This window comes from Puntigrus tetrazona, chromosome 5 (genome assembly GCF_018831695.1).
Source record: "Puntigrus tetrazona isolate hp1 chromosome 5, ASM1883169v1, whole genome shotgun sequence".
NCBI lineage: Eukaryota > Metazoa > Chordata > Actinopteri > Cypriniformes > Cyprinidae > Puntigrus > Puntigrus tetrazona.
Window position 1 is genome coordinate 25999717 of NC_056703.1, and position 10457 is coordinate 26010173.

Here is a 10457-nt window from a genome sequence, read left to right on the forward strand (position 1 = left end):
TGCTACGGCCGGGAATCGAACCCGGGTCTCCCGCACGGCAGGCGAGAATTCTACCACTGAACCACCAATGCCCGCCTCTTGGCTGGGGTGTGCCATTGTGCTTGAGTCAAACACCTGGACGCACGCTGAGTGAGGGCAGGTGTGGGGATTACAGGAGGTGAGAATGGTTTCTTTTCATACCTGCAGTAAAACTCTTCAGGTCGTCTGCCAGTTGTTGATTTGCCACAATGCTGGGGATGGTGTCTTGTAATTGGTCTTGTCTTTCAGACCTTTCCACACAGAGTCTGTGCCACTAGAAGAGAACTGAGTGTGAAGCTTTTCAGAATAATTCCTCTTTGTTTACTGAGTTTAGCAGTGAACCATTGTTTGTCGTTGTTATAAGTTAAATAAGTCCTGGTAGGAACTGCATATGTCCTCACAGAAACTGATATATGAGGTTACCGTTTCTGTGGCAGCAGCTTCAAAGACAGTCCAAACGGTGGGAGAGAAACAGGATTGTGAATCCCACTCTGCTTCGTTAGTCTGTCTTTGTTGACAGTCCTAAGGCAAGACTATAGCTGATTTCAGCTTTGCCTGGAGCGGCGGTATGAAATGGACCAATCAGTGATCTGGTAACTGATATATGAGGTTACCGTTTCTGTGGCAGCAGCTTCAAAGACAGTCAAGCGTCCTCACAGAGAGAAACAGGTTTGTAAATCCCACTCTGCTTCGTTAGTCTGTCTTTGTTTACAGTCCTAGGCAAGACTATAGCTGATATCAGCTTTTGCCTGGAGGGCGGTATGAGATGGACCAATCAGTGATCAGAAACTGATATATGAGGTTACCGTTTCTGTGGCAGCAGCTTCAAAGACAGTCCAAACGGTGAGAGAGAAACAGGTTTGTAAATCCCGCTCTGCTTCGTTAGTCTGTCTTTGTTTACAGTCCTAGGCAAGACTATAGCTGTTTTCAGCTCTTGCCTGGATAAGCGGTATATGATGGACCAATCAGTGATCAGAAACTGATATATGAGGTTACCGTTTCTGTGGCAGCAGCTTCAAAGACAGTCCAAACGGTGAGAGAGAAACAGGTTTGTAAATCCCGCTCTGCTTCGTTAGTCTGTCTTTGTTGACAGTCCTAGGCAAGACTATAGCTGGTTTCAGCTTTTGCCTGGAGAGTCGGTATGAGATGGACCAATCAGTGATCAGAAACTGATATATGAGGTTACCGTTTCTGTGGCAGCAGCTTCAAAGACAGTCCAAACGGTGAGAGAGAAACAGGTTTGTAAATCCCGCTCTGCTTCGTTAGTCTGTCTTTGTTGACAGTCCTAGGCAAGACTATAGCTGGTTTCAGCTCTTGCCTGGATGGCGGTATATGAATGGACCAAACAGTGATCAGAAACTGATATATGAGGTTACCGTTTCTGTGGCAGCAGCTTCAAAGACAGTCCAAACGGCAAGAGAGAGAAACAGGTTTGTAAATCCCACTCTGCTGCTTCGTTAGTCTGTCTTTGTTTACAGTCCTAGGCAAGACTATAGCTGGTTTCAGCTCTTGCCTGGATGGCGGTATATGATGGACCAAACAGTGATCAGAAACTGATATATGAGGTTACTGTTTCTGTGGCAGCAGCTTCAAAGACAGTCAAACGGCTAGAGAGAGAAACAGGTTTGTAAATCCCTTTCCTCTGCTTCGTTAGTCTGTCTTTGTTTACAGTCCAAGACTATAGCTGATTTCAGCTCTTGCCTGGATGGCGGTATATGATGGACCAAACAGTGATCAGAAACTCCCAAGGCGGCTCTTTGGACAGAGTGGTAAGCATCCTTTATTATTGTCTAACAGTGGTCTAGTATGTCACATTGCCCGGCAATCGCACGCAGGTCTCCCAGCGGCGTGCAGGCGAGAATTTACCAGTCTCTTTCTTTCAGGAAAGTAATATTGACCAATGCTAAATTAAAACAACAGAATGACATCCGTAGGTATTTTATGAGCAGCACTTAATTTCCAGTTCAATTTTAAGAGCAGCTAAATCAGGTTGCGTTGGGCGTAGGCCACTGCTTCTGCCTGCTGCGGCCGGGAATCGAACCCGGGTCTCCGCTTGCAGGCGAAGAATTCTACCACTGAACCACCAATGCCCGCCTCCGTTTCTGGGTGTGCTGTCTGTCTGTCTGGAAGCTGCTGACCGGTCACACACGTCCTCTCGCTAAGTTGAGGGCAGGTGTGGGGATTACAGGAGGTGAGAATGGTTTCTTTTCATACCTGCAGTAAAACTCTTCAGGTCGTCTGCCAGTTGTTGATTTGCCACAATGCTGGGGATGGTGTCTTGTAATTGGTCTTGTCTTTCAGACCTTTCCACACAGAGCTGTGCCACTAGAAGAGAACTGTCTGAAGCTTTTCAGAATAATTCCTCTTTGTTTACTGAGTTTAGCAGTGAACCATTGTTTGTCGTTGTTATAAGTTAAATAAGTCCTGGTAGGAACGCATATGTCCTCACAGAAACTGATATATGAGGTTACCGTTTCTGTGGCAGCAGCTTCAAAGACAGTCCAAACGGTGGGAGAGAAACAGGATTGTGAATCCCACTCTGCCACTCTGCTTCGTTAGTCTGTCTTTGTTGACAGTCCTAGGCAAGACTATAGCTGATATCAGCTTTTGCCTGGAGAGGGCGGTATGAAATGGACCAATCAGTGATCAGAAACTGATATATGAGGTTACCGTTTCTGTGGCAGCAGCTTCAAAGACAGTCCAAACGGTGAGAGAGAAACAGGTTTGTGAATCCCACTCTGCTTCGTTAGTCTGTCTTTGTTTACAGTCCTAGGCAAGACTATAGCTGGTTTCAGCTCTTGCCTGGAGTGGCGGTATATAATGGACCAATCAGTGATCAGAAACTGATATATGAGGTTACCGTTTCTGTGGCAGCAGCTTCCAAGACAGTCCAAACGGTGGGAGAGAAACAGGTTTGTGAATCCCACTCTGCTTCGTTAGTCTGTCTTTGTTTACAGTCCTAGGCAAGACTATAGCTGATTTCAGCTCTTGCCTGGATGGCGGTATATGATGGACCAAACAGTGATCAGAAACTGATATATGAGGTTACCGTTTCTGTGGCAGCAGCTTCAAAGACAGTCCAAACGGTGGGAGAGAAACAGGTTTGTGAATCCCACTCTGCTTCGTTAGTCTGTCTTTGTTGACAGTCCTAGGCAAGACTATAGCTGGTTTCAGCTTTTGCCTGGAGGGCGGTATGAGATGGACCAATCAGTGATCAGAAACTGATATATGAGGTTACTGTTTCTGTGGCAGCAGCTTCAAAGACAGTCCAAACGGCGAGAGAGAAACAGGTTTGTAAATCCCACTCTGCTTCGTTAGTCTGTCTTTGTTTACAGTCCTAGGCAAGACTATAGCTGATTTCAGCTCTTGCCTGGATGGCGGTATATGATGGACCAAACAGTGATCAGAAACTCCCAAGGCGGCTCTTTGGACAGAGTGGTAAGCATCCTTTATTATTGTCTAATAGTGGTCTAGTATGTCACATTGCCCGGCAATCGCACACGGGTTTCCCTTTCTCTCTTTCAGGAAAGGAATATCGACCAATGCTAAATTAAAACAACAGAATGACATGCATAGGTATTTTATGAGCAGCACATAATTTCCAGTTCAATTTTAAGAGCAGTTAAATCAGGTTTCGTTTTTCGTCTGCCACTGCTTCTGCCTGCATTGGCCGGGAATCGAACCGGGTCTCCGCGTGGCAGGCGAGAATTCTACCACTGAACCACCAATGCCCGCCTCTTGACAGGGGTGTGCCATTGTGCTTGAGTCAAACACCTGAACGACGTCTGCTGCTGAGCGACGCAGGTGTTCAGTCGATTGCATTTGACCGAGAATGGTTTCTTTTCATACCTCAGTCGGTCGTTCATGAGACTCTGCCAGTTGTTGATTTGCCACAATGCTGGCGGATGGTGTCTTGTAAGCGGTCATGTCTTTCAGACCTTTCCACACAGATCGATGCCAGGCTAGAAGAGAACTGAGTCGGCGAAGCTTTTCAGAATAATTCCTCTTTGTTTACTGAGTTTAGCAGTGAACCATTGTTTGTCGTTGTTAGCCCACCAGGGAGTTAAATAAGTCCTGGTAGGAACGCATATGTCCTCACAGAAACTGATATATGAGGTTACCGTTTCTGTGGCAGCAGCTTGAAAGACAGTCCAAGCGGTGGGAGAGAAACAGGATTGTGAATCCCACTCTGCTTCAGGTTAGTCTGTCTTTGTTGACAGTCCTGCAAGACTGAGGCTGGTGTCTTGTTGCCTGGTCTTGTCTTTAAATAATGGACCAATCAGTGAGGAGCTGTGCCTGGTATATGAGCTCTGTTTGCCAGAATAATTCCTCTTTGTTTACTGAGAATCCAAGTGGTTAATAAGTTAAATAAGTCAGAGAGGAACGCATATGTCCTCATCAGAAACTTTGCCTGAGGTTAGGTTTGTTTTTAAGGCAGACAGCTTCAAAGACAGTCAAACTGGTGGGGAGAGAAACAGGATTGTGAATCCCACTCTGCTTCGTTAGTCTACTGGACGAGAGAGAAAAGACTTTGACTGTCGTTGTTATAAGTTAAATAAGTCTGGTAGTCTAGGCACTGTCTGTCTTTCTGTCTGTTAGAAGCTTATAATCTGAGAGAAACAGGTAGTTTCAATATCTTCGTCTAAGTTGAGAGAAACAGGTTTGTAAATCCCACTCTCTGCTTAGTTAGACTGTCTTTGTTTACAGTCCTGCAGCAAGACTCTATAGCTGATATCAGCTTTTGCCTTGAGGGCGGTGCCAGAGATTGACCAATCAGTGATCAGAAACTGATATATGAGGTTACCGTTTCTGTGGCAGCAGCTTCAAAGACAGTCCAAACGGTGGGAGAGAAACAGGTTTGTGAATCCCACTCTGCTTCCTTAGTCTGTCTTTGTTGACAGTCCTAGCAGCAAGACCATTGTTTGTCGTTGTTATAAGTTAAATAAGTCCTGGTAGGAACGCATATGTCCTCACAGAAACTGATATATGAGGTTACCGTTTCTGTGGTAGCAGCTTCAAAGACAGTCCTCACGGAAGAGAGAAACAGGATTGTGAATCCCACTCTGCTTCGTTAGTCTGTCTTTTTTTGACAGTCCTAGGCAAGACTATAGCTAGCTGGTTTCAGCTTTTGCCTGGAGGGCGGTATGAGATTGACCAATCAGTGATCAGAAACTGATATATGAGGTTACCGTTTCTGTGGCAGCAGCTTCAAAGACAGTCCAAACAGTGGGAGAGAAACAGGTTTGTGAACCCCACTCTGCTTCGTTAGTCTGTCTTTGTTGACAGTCCTAGGCAAGACTATAGCTGGTTTCAGCTTTTGCCTGGAGGGCGGTATGAGGTGGACCAATCAGTGATCAGAAACTGATATATGAGGTTACTGTTTCTGTGGCAGCAGCTTCAAAGACAGTCCAAACGGCGAGAGAGAAACAGGTTTGTAAATCCCACTCTGCTTCGTTAGTCTGTCTTTGTTTACAGTCCTAGGCAAGACTATAGCTGATTTCAGCTCTTGCCTGGATGGCGGTATATGATGGACCAAACAGTGATCAGAAACTCCCAAGGCGGCTCTTTGGACAGAGTGGTAAGCATCCTTTATTATTGTCTAATAGTGGTCTAGTATGTCACATTGCAATCCGGCAATCGCACACGGGTTTCCTTTCTTCTCTCTTTCAGGAAAGGAATATCGACCAATGCTAAATTAAAACAACAGAATGACATGCATAGGTATTTTATGAGCAGCACATAATTTCCAGTTCAATTTTAAGAGCAGTTAAATCAGGTTTCGTTTTCGTCTGCCACTGCTTCTGCCTGCATTGGCCGGGAATCGAACCGGGTCTCCGCGTGGCAGGCGAGAATTCTACCACTGAACCACCAATGCCCGCCTCTTGACTGGGGTGTGCCATTGTGCTTGAGTCAAACACCTGAACGTCAGCACGCTCGTGGGGATTACGTCTGAGAACTCCGTTCAGTCGGTGCATTTCAGGTCGAGGCCAGTTGCTAGCTCAGTGGTGAGGATGGTGTCTTAATCTAGGGTGGTCTTGTCTTTCAGACCTTTCCACACAGAGTCTGTGCCACTAGAAGAGAACTGAGTGCTGAAGCTTTTCAGAATAATTCCTCTTTGTTTACTGAGTTTAGCAGTGAACCATTGTTTTATTTCGTTGTTATAAGTTAAATAAGTCCTGGTAGGAACGCATATGTCCTCACAGAAACTGATATATGAGGTTACCAGGTGGCAGCAGCACCCAAGACAGTCCAAGCGGTGGGAGAGAAACTTTGAATCCCACTCTGCTAACTGCTGTAGTCTGTCTTTGCTGACAGTCTAGGCAAGACTATAGCTGATTTCAGTTGAAGGGCGGTATGAATGGATGGACCAATCAGTGATCAGAAACTGAGAATGAGGTTACCGTTTCTGTGGCAGCAGCTTCAAAGACAGTCCAAACGGTCAGAGAGAAACAGGTTTGTGAATCCCACTCTGCTGAGTTAGTCTGTCTTTGTTTACAGTCCTAGGCAAGACTATAGCTGGTTTCAGCTTTTGCCTGGAGGCGGTATGAAATGGACCAAACAGTGATCAGAAACTGATATATGAGGTTACCGTTTCTGTGGCAGCAGCTTCAAAGACAGTCCAAACGGTGGGAGAGAAACAGGTTTGTGAATCCCACTCTGCTTGTTAGTCTGTCTTTTTGTTTACAGTCCTAGCAGCAAGACTATTGCTTGTCAGCTGTTTGCCTGGAATAAGTCCTGGATGGACCAATCAGTGATCAGAAACTGATATATGAGGTTACCGTTTCTGTGGCAGCAGCTTCAAAGACAGTCCAAACGGTGGGAGAGAAACAGGTTTGTGAACCCCACTCTGCTTCGTTAGTCTGTCTTTGTTTACAGTCCTAGGCAAGACTATAGCTCGTTGTTATAAGTTAAATAAGTCGGTGGTAGGATGGCATATGTCAGAAACTGATATATGAGGTTACCGTTTCTGTGGCAGCAGCTTCAAAGACAGTCCAAACGGTGAGAGAGAAACAGGTTTGTAAATCCCACTCTGCTTAGTTAGTCTGTGCTTTTTTTACAGTCCTAGGCAAGACTATAGCTGATATCAGCTTTTGCCTGGAGGGCGGTATGAGATTGACCAATCAGTGATCAGAAACTGATATATGAGGTTACCGTTTCTGTGGCAGCAGCTTCAAAGACAGTCCAAACAGTGGGAGAGAAACAGGTTTGTGATCCCACTCTGCTTCCTTAGTCTGTCTTTGTTGACAGTCCTAGGCAAGACTATAGACTGTCGTTGTTATAAGTTAAATAAGTCCTGTATCCAGAGATGGACGCATATGTCAGTCACAGAAACTGAAACATGGTTACCGTTTCCTGGTAGGAGCTTCATATGTCCTCACAGAAGAGAGAAACAGGTTTGTAAATCCCACTCTGCTTCGTTAGTCTGTCTTTGTTGACAGTCCTAGGCAAGACTATAGCTGATATCAGCTTTTGCCTGGAGGGCGGTATGAGATTGACCAATCAGTGATCAGAAACTGATATATGAGGTTACCGTTTCTGTGGCAGCAGCTTCAAAGACAGTCCAAACAGTGGGAGAGAAACAGGTTTGTGAACCCCACTCTGCTTCGTTAGTCTGTCTTTGTTGACAGTCCTAGGCAAGACTATAGCTGGTTTCAGCTTTTTGCCTGGAGGGCGGTATGAGGATGGACCAATCAGTGATCAGAAACTGATATATGAGGTTACTGTTTCTGTGGCAGCAGCTTCAAAGACAGTCCAAACGGCGAGAGAGAAACAGGTTTGTAAATCCCACTCTGCTTCGTTAGTCTGTCTTTGTTTACAGTCCTAGGCAAGACTATAGCTGATTTCAGCTCTTGCCTGGATGGCGGTATATATGATGGACCAAACAGTGATCAGAAACTCCCATATGCGGCTCTTTGGACAGAGTGGCAGCAGCATCCTTTATTATTGTCCAAATAGTGGTCAGGTTTATGAATCACTCTGCTTCGTTAGTCTGTCTTTGTTTACAGTCCTAGGCAAGACTATAGCTGATTTCAGCTCTTGCCTGGATGTATAATGGACCAAACAGTGAAAACATGACAGAATTTCTGTGGCAGCAGCTTAAAGACAGTCCAATAGTGGAGAGAAACATTTCCAATTCACTCTTTCGTTAGTCTGTTTTTGTTTACAGTCCAGGCAAGACTATAGCTGGTTTCAGCTTCTGCCTGCATTGGCGGGAATCGATGATGGACCAATCAGTGATCAGAAACTGATATATGAGGTTACTGTTTCCACTGCAGCAGCAATGCCGCAGTCAACGACGAGAGGAAACAGGTTTGTAAATCCCACTCTGCTGAACGTTAGTCTGTCTTTGTTTACAGTCCTAGGCAAGACTATAGCTGATTTGAGCTCTTGCCTGGCTAGCGGTATATGATGGACCAAACAGTGATCAGAAACTCCCAAGGCGGCTCTTTGGACAGAGTGGTAAGCATCCTTTATTATTGTCTAACAGTGGTCTAGTATGTCACATTGCCCAGCAGCGCGCACTGCACGAGGCGAGAATTTACCTTTCTCTCTTTCAGGAAAGTAATATCGACCAATGCTAAATTAAAACAACAGAATGACATGCATAGGTATTTTATGAGCAGCACATAATTTCCAGTTCAATTTTAAGAGCAGCTAAATCAGTCGTCTGTTTCGTTTCGTCTGCTTCGTTGCTGCTACGGCCGAAAGGTTGAGTGGTTCAGCCCCAGGGACGGCGAGATGAAACTTTTTCCACTTCACCAACTGCTGTCTGTCTGTCTGTGAAGCTGCTGACCGGTCACACGTCCTCTTCGCTAAGTTGACTGAGGGCAGGTGTGGGGGATTACAGGAGGTGAGAATGGTTTCTTTTCATACCTGCAGTAAAACTCTTCAGGTCGTCTGCCAGTTGTTGATTTGCCACAATGCTGAGGGATGGTGTCTTGTAATTGGTCTTGTCTTTCAGACCTTTCCACACAGAGGCTGTGCCACTAGAAGAGAACTGAGTGCGAAGCTTTTCAGAATAATTCCTCTTTGTTTACTGAGTTTAGCAGTGAACCATTGTTTGTCGTTGTTATAAGTTAAATAAGTCCTGGTAGGACGCATATGTCCTCACAGAAACTGATATATGAGGTTACCGTTTCTGTGGCAGCAGCTTCAAAGACAGTCCAAACGGTGGGAGAGAAACAGGATTGTGAATCCCACTCTGCTTCGTTAGTCTGTCTTTGTTGACAGTCCTAGGCAAGACTTTGACTGTCGTTGTTATAAGTTAAATAAGTCCTGGTAGGGACGCATATGTCCTCACAGAAGAGAGAAACAGGTTTGTAAATCCTGGTAGCAGCATATTCAAAGACAGTCACAGAAGAGAGAAACAGGTTTGTAAATCCCACTCTGCTTAGTTAGACTGTCTTTGTTTACAGTCCTAGGCAAGACTATAGCTGATATCAGCTTTTGCCTGGAGGGCGGTATGAGATTGACCAATCAGTGATCAGAAACTGATATATGAGGTTACCGTTTCTGTGGCAGCAGCTTCAAAGACAGTCCAAACGGTGGGAGAGAAACAGGTTTGTGAACCCCACTCTGCTTCCTTAGTCTGTCTTTGTTGACAGTCCTAGGCAAGACTTTGACTGTCGTTGTTATAAGTTAAATAAGTCCTGGTAGGAACGCATATGTCCTCACAGAAGAGAGAAACAGGTTTGTAAATCTTGGTAGGAACGCATATGTCCTCACAGAAGAGAGAAACAGGATTGTAAATCCCACTCTGCTTCGTTAGTCTGTCTTTGTTGACAGTCCTAGGCAAGACTATAGCTGGTTTCAGCTTTTTGCCTGGAGGGCGGTATGAGATGGACCAATCAGTGATCAGAAACTGATATATGAGGTTACCGTTTCTGTGGCAGCAGCTTCAAAGACAGTCCAAACGGTGAGAGAGAAACAGGTTTGTAAATCCCGCTCTGCTTCGTTAGTCTGTCTTTGTTGACAGTCCTAGGCAAGACTATAGCTGGTTTCAGCTTTTTGCCTGCCTGGCGGTATGAGGTGGACCAATCAGTGATCAGAAACTGATATATGAGGTTACTGTTTCTGTGGCAGCAGCTTCAAAGACAGTCCAAACGGCGAGAGAGAAACAGGTTTGTAAATCCCACTCTGCTTCGTTAGTCTGTCTTTGTTTACAGTCCTAGGCAAGACTATAGCTGATTTCAGCTCTTGCCTGGATGGCGGTATATGATGGACCAAACAGTGATCAGAAACTCCCAAGGCGGCTCTTTGGACAGAGTGGTAAGCATCCTTTATTATTGTCTAATAGTGGTCTAGTATGTCACATTGCCCGGCAATCGCTTGACACGGGTTCCCTTTCTCTCTTTCAGAAAGAAAGGAATATCGACCAATGCTAAATTAAAACAACAGAATGACATGCATAGGTATTTTATGAGCAGCACATAATTTCC

The 10457-nt window shown here is 45.2% G+C and overlaps 1 non-coding gene across 1 annotated transcript; it reads right to left on the bottom strand.

Moving 5' to 3' along the window:
* trnag-gcc lies at window positions 1-71 on the bottom strand. Its single transcript has one exon. It is a non-coding gene; the product is annotated as a tRNA-Gly (tRNA).
* Between the last annotated feature and the right edge of the window lie 10386 nt (window positions 72-10457).